Source organism: Simochromis diagramma, unplaced genomic scaffold, assembly GCF_900408965.1.
Source record: "Simochromis diagramma unplaced genomic scaffold, fSimDia1.1 OVJJ01000583.1, whole genome shotgun sequence".
In the NCBI taxonomy this organism is placed as follows: Eukaryota; Metazoa; Chordata; class Actinopteri; order Cichliformes; family Cichlidae; genus Simochromis; species Simochromis diagramma.
In genome coordinates, this window is record NW_024387285.1 from 3,235,239 (window position 1) to 3,247,691 (window position 12,453).

At 39.4% G+C, this 12,453-nt stretch overlaps 1 non-coding gene across 1 annotated transcript; it reads left to right on the forward strand.

The window, feature by feature from the left end:
• Window positions 1-5,157: 5,157 nt before the first annotated feature.
• trnac-gca lies at window positions 5,158-5,229 on the forward strand. The gene has a single exon. It is a non-coding gene; the product is annotated as a tRNA-Cys (tRNA).
• Window positions 5,230-12,453: the final 7,224 nt, after the last annotated feature.

The window sequence follows — 12,453 nt, forward strand, 5'->3', positions numbered from 1 at the left end:
TTTCAGGGGACACCCAAAAGTCCAGTTATTTTACAAAGTAAATTTGTATTTTACGCACTCTATGCAGTCCGGAGATAAACATTGTGAATCCCAGGAGTGTGTAGAACCAAGTTCAGCAGTAAAAACTTGAAATAAATATTTTCTGTATGACTTTATCGTTCTCTCACATCACTAAGGAGGAATTTTGGCCCACTATTCTTTGCTGCTTCAGTTCATTGAAGTTTCCACACATTCATTTATTCACAGCTCTCTTAAGGTCCTGCCAAAACCTTGATTGTGCCTTTGCAACATCTTCTTATTATTTTCTTTTTCAGCCATTCTGTTGTAGATTTGCTGCTGTGCTTGGGATCATTGCTCTGTTGCATTACCCAGTTTTAGCCAGGCTTTAACTGTCGGACAGCCTCGCATTTGACTCCAGAACACTTTGGTATCCAGACGAGATTAGACTCAAGCTGTCCGATCCTCACCCCTGCACTACAGCTTGACAGTTGGTATGAGGTGTTTGTGCTTATATGCTGTGTTTGGTCTTCACTAAACAAAGCATATAAGTACTGTAAATTGTGTGCAAATGTAATTGGCACACAGTGTGCGGTGCTTTTGGTCCAGATGAACAGAATCAACCTTTTAGGATTTACTTACCTGGATGATTGAGCACAGATCAAGACATTTATTTAGATGCAATTTTGCAAACCTAAGGTGCGCTGCCGTGGTCTGTTTAGTGACAAGAGCCTTTCTTCTAACAACTCTTCCAAACAATTCAGTCTTTTTCTTTTTGCACTATCACAAAGTTTAATATTTAACATGCAAACTGAGGCCTGTAGAGTCTGGGATGTAGCTGTTGGGTTTTCTGCAGTTTCTCTGAGTGCGGTCTGATCTTGGGGTGAATTTGCTGGGACGTCCACTTCTGGGAAGATTGTGGTGTTGTTGTAACATAGACTGGAAAGCTTCAGACAATCAAAAACTGTCAAAATGTTTACTTTTTAGAGGTAGTCAAACTTCAATTAGTCAGGTGCGTTTGATTAGCTCCAAATGGCTGATACTGTCCTACGTTTTTGTAGGAATGCTTTCCTGTGAAAATTTCTTTCTTCACATGACCGTAAATACCAGCAAGGAATAAAATGCTGGAAATATTTTTGACTCCCAGGCTTTCTAGTAAATAATATAACCACCAGCCTGTCACATGTGCCTGCAAAATGCTTTTCAAAATGACTAAAAACTTGGGGGGAAACATTAAACTGAATAGAAGTAATGAAAGGCTGTGTTGAAACATGAATTTCAAGGGTACAAATTGATGTCTTAGAGTAAGATGGGCTCTTTTCTCCCCACAACCACTTATTTAGAAAAAGTGCTTACGCTGCAAACCGGAGCTCAACTTTTGCTCACTGGCACTTCATCAGCATGTGATATAAAGCCATGGTCGGAGATAACAAGCTTTTGACATGGAACTGATAAAATCTGTGCCTATCAAAGCCAAGAAATGCTTTGATAGGCAAAAACTGAAAAATATGTTATCTATTAAGTTCTGTCATCCACAGAAAGATGAAAATTGAAAAGAAAAAGAAAGATGGTTATTAAATTTAGGGTTAAGTGACTAGAATGATGTATGGTTTCCCAGATATAAGCAGTGGATCAGCTTCCCTACTGGCTCATTTTAGCCCAGTAGCCCTTAAACAGGATTCCATGAAGCAAACGACAGAGATGGAGGAAGGTTAAAGAAACCATCATGTCTGCATGGAGAAGAGGATAAGATCTGGACAACTTAAAGCTCCTGTGGTGCTTTTAATATAAAGAACAACTTCACTTCTTGACCGAAACATTTCAGCCCCGATTGAGGCCATAAGCCCAAACACAAAGAAAAACCATTGTTTTTATAGTTCGGTGTCGCTGGTGCTTTAACTTATTCTATTTTTAAAAGTTTGCCAGTTTACTTGGACTTCAAAAGCTGCATATTTGTCTCCATCTATTACGACAGAACCAAACCAATGAGATAATTTTTGCCTCAGGCAGGCATCTGAGAGTTTGTAGCTGAACCTCAGATCTACTGCGTTTTGATCACGCTCCATATATTTTTATTGTGTTTGAAAGAAGAGTGTTCTTGATCTCCAGCAGGTCTGTTATTTCATTCTCTCCGTACTTTCCACAAATGTGTTATTGTCTAAAGTTAGCGCATACTTAAAACAGCTCTGGCAACTGTACATAAACCTGTGCTGAGCTAGCCAGTGTCACTGTGTGAATTACATGAATGAGCACTTCCCCACAGATGGTCCCAATACATTTTGCTCCTCTGTGTTTTATTTTTCTTTTTTTACAAGTGGTGGCACTGCTCCAACACATGACAGCAGCTCTCAATTAAAAAAGAAATATGCCTCAAAATTAGGATCCAAGTCACTGCCAAGTCCAATAAATATGAACAGGAATCTGCTGGAGTGACACTGGTCAAAGGAAACAATGGAAACTTGGCGTTTCATTTAAAATGCTGATTAAGGTGCTGCAGAATGCTGATGCATGTAATTAGAAACACAGCCACCGGTAAAGGTTTAAATGCCAACATCCAGGACTAAATGTTAACACAGGCTGCTTCAAGGTAGTTTTTCTAGTGGCTGCAGATGTGAGCCATGTGAGAGTGGCTGGACTCTGTTGTACTTGGATGGCATTACTGGTTAGTCCACTGTGTTACAAACAGTTGAAGATAAACAGAAGATGCGTCTTCATGAATTTGATAGTTGTCAAACTTTTTGAAAGAGCCAGCTGATATATTTCAGTACACACCAGTGTGCACAGAAAAGCTTCTGTCCTCTTGTATCTCATTTTTGTTTTCTTTTTATTGTTTTCTTGAAATCCAGAAACCCGTCTTCCTGGCTCTGTTCAGAACCTTCCCAAGTGGTTCCTAAGTGTCTCATTTCCTTGCTTAACACTGCCGTCTGAAAAAATGTTTTCTCTTTTAATGATAGGTCATTAGTCATCTGCGCAAAAAGAAATTGGTTCTATTGATGCATCTGTCTATCCATCCATTCATCCATTCATTTATCCAGGTCTAAGTCATGGGAGCAACAATCTAAGAAAAGATGCCCAGACCTCTCGTGAGTGGACATGCCTGAAACGCCTCACCCATGAACCATCCCAGTCAGAGGGCTCACAGTTCTATCTGACAGAAAGTTTCTAAGGATTATTGCAGGGAAATTAATTCAAAGTAGTGACACATAAAAATCATTTATAATTTTGTCTGGTTGGATGTTGAAACAGTAACACACTGTGACAAAATCCAGTGATGCGCTTCACGAGTCACCAAACCAGTCCACCTCTGAATCCTCAGATTTATTTTCACATTTGTACTTTTAATCAGTTTTGATTTCTGTTCATCTTTTTTAACAGTTTTCAGTTCATTTTATTTTCAGATTTTTCAGATAAGTCGACTTGTTCCAGTTCTAGTTTAAAAAGGTTTTTATCATTGTGGTTTTTGTATTTTCTCCTTTAAAACAGGGATAATTTAATAGGTTCTAAGTGTGAGGATTACAGTGGACGTAATTTGTGATGCAGTTAGGACAGAGATATGTAGGCATTACAACACACCCAACCCACCAGTGTCTCCTTGCGTTGCTTACTTTCTGCTAGAAATTAAACACAAACCAAGACATTTTTTGTAAAATTTGAATTTATTTTGATCCATGTACAGTATATAAGCTTTTTTTTTTTTTTTTAAAGCAACAGAAATCTGCTAAATTCAGTAAAGTTCAGCTTTTTTTCTACTAAGATCTACTTTACCAGTTAACATCCACATTATGAACCTGTGGTTAAGTTAACCTACTTATTTCTCATCAGCATTTTAGGTTAAACACGTCACATCCACATTAAGGAAAACAACATCCACGTTCATGCTTTTAAATATTTGACACACATAACAATCATCACAGCCTAACAGCTGCACGTTGGTTCCGGGCTTATGTCCAATCCTTATTTATGCCATCTCTTTGTAAAGGTGAAGTCAAGCCCAGGATGTTTTCAGATGAAAAGGTTCCCATCTGGTCCTGACCCAGCAGCTGGTGCCTTTTGAACGGAGGCTTCAATCTGTTTATTATCACACGCTCTGATTATGCTGATGGAGCTCCGTGTTTTTCCTTTTGGTAAAAATGCAAAAACCATAAAAAATAGACACACAAACAAGTGTGCAGCGTGACATGCCAGTGACATAATGCTGAGCTGTTGTTTGCATGTGTGCGATGGTTGTTGTTCCCTTATCACATCTGCCTGAACACAAATACATATTTGAAGGGTTTTTGTATGTTACAGCATAAAAAGACCCAGCAGCCAGTTTGTCACCGCCCCTCTAAAGCGTAACAGTGACAATCTCTGGATGTTTTTCTTGATCTTAGGGTGTTTTTCTTGGCTTACTGGAGTGTTTACTGGTTACTGGCAGGAAAGCTCAGCCTCCACTGCAGAATAAAAAGAGGACAAGGATGCTGTTTTCCCAGCTGCTATCAGTAGCTTTCCTCAGGTAAATGGAGTGGGGGATGGTAGATTACCTGGACTAACTATGGAAACTGTACTTGGCAAAAGAAAGAGGCCCATTGTCAGTGAAGGCAGAGGCGGATAGTGATAGAAACCAAAAATAAACACACGCAGTAGATAAAAAAGTATAAAAAGTTCTGAAAAGTGGATGTGTGGAAGTACAGTCTCAGTTTCAGGTCTTACTAAATATTGCATGGTGATTGTTTTGTAAATTATAATCCCATTAGATTCAAAATGTGTGATAAACCTTCAAAAAACAGGTGAACGAGGGTACGTCTTGGGGCAAATCTACATTTTGATTGACAAGTTGCTTGTAAGCTTACAGTGTTGCTAAGTTTCTCACTGGGATTTGTTGATTCAACCTATAAGTTAAATTGAAAGGTTCATAAACCAGTGGGTGATGTGACGGGCACTAGATCTAACTTTTCATGCAGTTTTTGTACAGGTGGGTTCTGGGAACGAGGGATATAGCTCAGGGTTTGGTGTCTAACTGCAGCGTAGGAGGTCTCTATGCTAATTCAACTGTAACTATGATGGGATGTGTTGCGAGGGCTTTTGATGCACACTTCCATCAAGTTGAGTGATCACCTTTACCCTTCTGTTAATAAACTGCTAACCTGATGCTAAGTTTTTCAGTGCCTTCAGGCAGCTGGGGGTATAGCTCAGTGGTAGAGCAATTGACTGCAGATCAATAGGTCTCTGGTTCAAATCCAGATGCCCCCTGAGTGTTTGTTTGTTGCAAGGATGAGGTATTTTGTCAGGACTCATGAAACACTCCCCCTGGAACAGGTGATGATAGTGTAGCACTCAAGAGCAAAGTGGCACTTCAATTAAAAGAAAAATAAATTATGCCTTATAACTTTTTAATCTAAAAACTGAGCTGATGGAGGGGAGAGGAAGAAGTTGCACAATGACACCTTGAAGCAGCAGTGCGTAGGTTTTAGTGGCAGCTAGTGGAGAAGTTGCAAATTGCATCCACATGGTAACCACGGGGCTGAAAAATAAAGTTGGTGTGGAACCAGCAAAGAATTGCAGTTTTTCTAATGTGCACTTGAGACTGTGGCCAAAAACAAGGCCCCTTCAACCTTTTAGTAGAAATAAGCATGGCAAAAAATATTATCTTTCATTGGTTTATGGCCATTTCCTCCTTCACAACAACTGCAGAGAAGGGTGAATTTATTTCATCCAAAAGGCTCAAATTTAGGAGCATGGCCGCTGTTTGATAGGAGGTCATATAATCTCTGTTAATTATCTTATGAATATTTTGACCTGCTGTGGCGTTTGTTTCCTTCAGAGTGAGATTCTAGCATTAATGTCACTAATAAAATACTATCTGGTAGAGCTGCAGTTAATGCATGAGGTAGGATGCCACTCATGTTTTCAAAACCAATGGTTTACATCAAGGTGATTGCGTCCATCTTTTATAGATGTATGTGACAGCAGCCAGGATTGAGAAGTAAGCTTGTGTCTCCTCTCTGAAGCTCACAGACGACTGACAATCTGTGACTGCACTCAGACTAGTTCTTTGCAACAGCCAATTTAAAATAGCATAGAGCAGCGAGTCACATTATACAAGCAGGCGATGCTTGTGAAATGATTCAGGGCTTTGATTTGTCTTGACTTGACAGTCTTGAAACCCCAAACTTGGAAACTCGCTGCTAAGAACCTTTTGAACTTGGGTAACTGTGTGTGTGTTCCTGCATGCCACATTAGACTCAGTGAGTTGAGAAAACTCTTCCTGTTGGTTTCAGGTGATTGAAGGGAAGCAGGGTGTGACATTATGCACCAGTGCTGTTTCCTTCACGGCTACTGAAAGTTTGATCTTACATTTTGGAAACTATTTCCTGTATTTTAGGTAAATTAAACGCAGCACACGAACTCCCCTGAAGGTGTAAAATGAGCTGTGATGCCTGCAGCTATGCAAATGTCACAGATAGCAAATCATGAAGGAACATTTCAGCTGTGTGATAACTCAAACAGGCTCCAAAAGGATCCTTTAAAGGTTGATCGTGTTCTGTTCTTCTTATCGTCTCCGTATCCCGAACCAACAGTGGCTCTATTCATACTGAGGTTGTGAGCTTCATCTTATCCAGACTTTATCCCACGTCACTCAAACACATGGCGTCTCCCTCGAATTTTAAATAGTGTTTTAGCCCTGCAGCCACTCGAACACCTTGTAGATCAGACAAAACAACACCAAATACGAAACGTTTCAAGATGCTGCGCTCAGCACAACAAGGTATCCAAACTTCAATCTTTTAATTAAACACTTTTGCACGTTTAACAATGTTCTATAAATATGTCCCACAAAGTGACTTCTTTTAGAGTCGTGTCTTCAAACACATATTTATGGGAAAGTCCCCTCATTTTGCTTTACTTTTAATATAATTCAAGCAATCTTTTGTTTTTATTACAGTTTATTGGACCTAATGTTGTCTTACCTTTCCGTGTTTTTATTTTGTAGCTTCTGTAAAGCATTTCATGATGTAGATTTACAAAAGTACAATATATACACTCATCTGCTGCTAGGAGGGGGTGCCCTAGTAAGTACACCTTCCTAGTACCTTGTTGGACCCCCTTTTGCTGTCAGTGCTGCCTTTATTCTTTGTGGCACAGAGAGAACAAAGTGCTGGAAACATTCTTTGACGATATCTGCAGAGTGTGGGAGGTCTCTGGTTCCCCTGCTCAAGAATTAAATACAGAAACGTGACAAGTTAAAGGAAAAACATGGCTACAGTCAAGCGATCTGCTGTGCTGTGTTTGCATTTTGCTATTGTGGAATTGGGTCTACTTGTCAGTTTAATTGAAAAGTTCATAAACCAGTGGGTGCTGTTATGCAAGCAGAAGGCCTGAATGTGGGGGTATAGCTCAGGGGTAGAGCATTTGACTGCAGATCAAGAGGTCTCTGGTTCAAATCCAGGTGCCCCCTGCTATTTTCACTGTTACTAATATACAGAGGCCAGAAATTGTACTCAAGTGATAGTAGCACTACCTCGACGTAGTTTTTACTCAAGTAAAAAGTAGCCATCCAAGAAATTACTCAACTAAGAGTTAAAAAGTATTGGGTGAAAAAGGCTACTTCAGTACTGAGTAACTGATCACAACATCTGATTTAATGTTTAAAAATGAGATATTCAGACAGACAAAAATATGTAGTTTAATACTGAAACGCAAAATGAAAATACTACATATAAATAAGATGATTATAAATTAATAAATCTCAGCAGAGGAAACACTTTTCCAAATCATTATGAAACTAATATTTAGAGAAGGTAATATAAATATATGTTAGAATAGAGTAAAGTACTTCAAGTGACAATACATGGTGATACTTTACTTCTCCAAAGGGCATGACAGGCTCAGCAGATAGAATAACATTAAAACACTGTAGGTTTGAGTCTGTGTCTCATGCATTTATGGTTAAAATGTGTTTATTATTCTATAGAGTAGCAAGAATCTTTTCCCAAGTAAGAGTAGTGAGACTTCATAAAATTATTACTTAAGTAAAAGTAAAAAGTACAGTGTAGTAAAACTACTCCTTAAAGTCATTTTTTCCTCAAAAAGTTACTCAAGTAAGTGTAACTGAGTAAATGTAAAATGTAAATAGTTACTACCCACCTCTGCTAATATACGATCAGCACATGCTTCCGTCAAGATGCAGTGAACGAGCACCTTTAGCCTTCTGATAATAGAGTCAAATTCTGTCATTCAGGATGACAGAGCCCACATCCGTGTAGGGTCTTGATTTTCAAACATATTCTGTGCCCCAGAGAAGAAAGACCACACAGAGATAATGTAAGACAACGACTGTATGATGAGATAGGTGAGATTGAATCTGGATACCACTGCATTCAAAACGCAATGTTTGGTAAATTATGATACGCTTTAGGGCAGACCTAAATTGTGATTGAGAAGTTGCTGATAAGCTCACAGTGGTGCTCAGTGGGTCTGCTTGTCAGGTAAATTGAGATATTCACAAACCAGCAGGTGACATAATGGGCACAGTCTGTCTCTTATACAGTGTTTTGTTTTCAAAGTGGCTTGAAGGAGAGAGGGGGTATAGCTCAGTGGGAGAGATTTGACTTCAGATCAAGAGATCGCTGGATTAAATCCAGATTCCCCTCCTGCTAGTTTCCCTGCTGCTCACATGGGTATCAGCGCATCCCTTTTCTTAAACACAGGCGTGCTGTGGGGGACCGTCCCAGCTGACACAGGATGAGAAGCTGCAAACACTCTTTAGCTCATCAGTCGGACCTCTGGAACAGACAAAAGACCTCCTTTGTGCATTATGCCCAACATCCACCTATCTGTCTGTCTCTTCTGTCTCCATCAGTCTCTCTGATGGAGACATTTAGTGAAAATGCTTTAAAAAACTATGATTCCTTGTCTTGGTTCTTGTTGGAAGTCGATGAATAAGGGTTATTTTAAATTGTGAATCATGCAAAACTGCTTGAATCCAGCATGCTGGTGCTGGAGTCTACAAGGTCCCTCCTAAGGAGCTTCATTAAAACATTTCATGGCTGTTTGGTGCTCCAGGGGTGGTTTGGTAGTTAGATAAATTGTTGGGTCACAGCTTTAGCTCATGTGTCCATCAACTTCCACATGCTCTCGAGCTGAACACTGAGCTATTATTCTGCAGAGTATAAATCCTGGTCATGGACAGAAAAGTCGCCTCTCTTTTACAGCAACATGCGGGTGTAAAGCTCTGACATGTGATATATGAGGTAGAGCTGCAGCATCTAACCTCATACTGGCTTTAGATTTATATCTATCTGCTGACTCGCTTATAAAGGTCTTCTCAGATCAACTCTTCCACATTGGAGGCATACTCTACCCGTCATTCTTAATGAAGTCAAATCATCCGCTTCCTGTCGCTATGACGCTTCCTGTTAAAAGTCCCTGAACAAAGTTTAGCCGCTGCCTGAGAAATCCATCTTTCATGTGGCTGGTTATAGGTCCGTGTCAGCCGCACTTCTCAAAACAAAGAGCACATGTGTCCATTTAATGCAAACCAGACCGTGGACTGACTGGGCGGAGAGCTATGAAAAATTGCTCTGAAGGGGGCTAGAGAGGACGCGGTGGGGGTTATTAGTGGGTTCGAAGGCATTAAGCCTCGTTCCCTCGTTTTGGCGTGACCCCGGCCGACCCGTGGCAGCCCTCGCCACAACAAAAGGGCCAAAGAGGTGAAAGCATAAAGGAAGGAGATCAAAACGGGGAGAGTAAAATGTTCTGCTGCTGCTAATCTTTGATTTCCATTTAAGGATGTTTGGTTTCAGCATCCTTTGCAGTCAAATAATGGGTTTTCCCATTATAAGTTTACATCAGCAAATGTCAGTTTCCTGTAATTTCTGGGATGAAAAAGAAGTTTGAGCTTGTGGGTGTTCAAGACCTTTGATTGCTAGAATGATTGAAATCTGCAGTGGATCTAAGCAAGGCCACACAGTTGAATTAAACCTTACTTTCCTTTGGAAGTGGCGTTATAGTGGCTCTTTTGGTAAAAGTACTAATGCTATTAAATGGTGACTCAACTGGTTTTTACTACAACTTCTTTACTCTACTGCAACACTTCATACAACTTGTTCCACTCAACTATTCACACAAGAAATTTTGTACACCTAAGTGTTTTTGATCTCACATTCACACTTGGACAAATGAGTCAGGAGCAACTTGGGGTTCGGTGTCTTGCCCGAGGATACGCTGGCATGCCAGGGATTGAACCACCAACCCTCCAAGTAATGGATGCCCTCCTCTACTTCCTCATCTTCAGCAGGTTTAGCTTCCAGTGAAGCATATACAAAACAACAACAAAACTATATGTTTTTTAACTTTTTGAAAACATTCTGACCTCAGGGTCCCATTTCAATACTTTCACAACACTTCTCTATTTTTATTTTTTACTTTTATTGACTTCTTTGTGAAAATATGTTTGATTGTTCTGCGATGTGTTTGCTTTTTATTTATCAGATTTGTTATTTTCAGGAACAGACTGTGTTTGTGTTTGTTTTAAAAATAAAACACGTTTCACAACAGAAGTGATGCTTTTCCGTTTGACACTTTTGGCCTTTTGTAGACGGCTCAGTTTATCAGCCGCTTCTTTCTTTCTTTCTTTCGCTGAAGTTTTAAACTTGTAAACCAATGTTACAATAAACAAATGTTCAACTTTAGGTGTTTTTTAAAAATGAAAATTCCTCTCAAATTATCAAAATGCACACAGGAAGGTTGTTGGTAAGTAACCCTCAAAACCTGGTGAGTTTGAGAGTAAAAGAAATTAATAAAGTGAATTGTTGTTATTTTTTTTACACATAGATGTTGATTCCAAATATTTTAAGCTTTTTCCCACTTGGAGGTTTGTTTTCTGAGAACGTGAAAGAATTCAGGTCAAGTACTGGAAAGATGGAATTTGTAGACTCTTTATTCTATTATCTACACTTTTCTGGCTTATTTGTACAAAACAAAACAGAAAGATAACAGGTTGAAACACAGGAGCAGAACTGCATATTACAGAAAGAGGTGGCGGTAAAGCCAAAAAGCCCAAGAGGGAAATAACTAAGACGGCAATAAATTTAGACTTAATTTAAGGATGGATTTCTTTCTTATAACACTTCCTTGTAGACCTGTCTGAGCACCATGCCTCCTTCAAGCTCTCCAGCTACTGTTTCATATACGTACCATATAAGCTGATGTGCAGTTTATGTGAAAAGCTTCAGTAATGACTTTGTCATGACTTTCACAGCTTCTCTTGACTGCCATTTGTCAGGGATGGTTCAGAGAGTTGAAATAGCAAGCCGGAAGTACTTTCATATCTTTTTATGGCGTTTGCCTCTTTTAGAAACATCAGTAAACTTTATTTTCAGACCCCAGGGTGGTTGTTGGGTACCATCAGTGTTTGAGGAGACAGAAAACTAATCATCTGGAATGTCATCAGCTGATAATGATCCATGAAAGTCCTGAAACGTTAACAAAGGATTCCCAGTTCCAGTAATAGTGCACTAACGTTTAAAGAAAGGCTCATTTTGGCTCAGTCATCAAACTATTTCCTAACTATGTCCAAATATTTGCTTCCAGCTTAACATGCACACAAACATGTTGTGAACACAAAGGGGAATAACGAGGATCCCAGCGTCTCTGCTGACCTCTGTTGGTGGTGACTTGGAAATGCAACCAACTGGAAAATATCTCTAAAAATACCCACTTAAATCTCCCTTTGTGAGACAGTCACACCAATTGTCTTCAGTCTTTCCTACAAAATGTTAATGGATGAGTGATTAATGAGTACACAACCAATCTAATTAACTGAGTCATACAGTTAAGTCTATAATTCATTGGATAAATACACAATTGTGTAGTTTTGTCTGTACAGACTTTAGAGTAACTGATCAGGAACTGGACTCATTTTATACACAGAGCCACATTTTCAGATCCTCAAAACTAATTGGACAACCAATCGACAGGCAGTTTCAGGTGAGGCCTTTTTCTTCATTTCAAACAAATAAAGTAAACATGATGTTTGAGCTTGATTCAAAGTGCTGAGTTTAGAGTGTAAAGCTTTTCTCCGTGATTTTAAATATGAGGATCAAAGAGAGACAAAAAAACAACATCTACTGCTGAGGAGGTCGGCGTGTCATCATCTTGAGTTCACAACAAGGTGCAAACCACTGATTAAGTTCAAGAACAGGAAGGACAGGTGAGATAAGACAGAGATTAGCCACCTCATCGCATTTTCCAATCATAGGACAGACCTCGACAATAAATCAAGTCAATCTGACATACTGTCTGACCGTATATGTGTGTTTTATTCTTCATATCTACAATTTGATGTGCAAGTGTAGTTATTACCAGAGTCTAACTACTATTATATCATCCACGCAGCAAGATCTGGGCTTATTCTTCTATTTTGAGTTGGCTGTTATCCATCCACACTAGAAATGGGAAACCTTTCATTTCAGT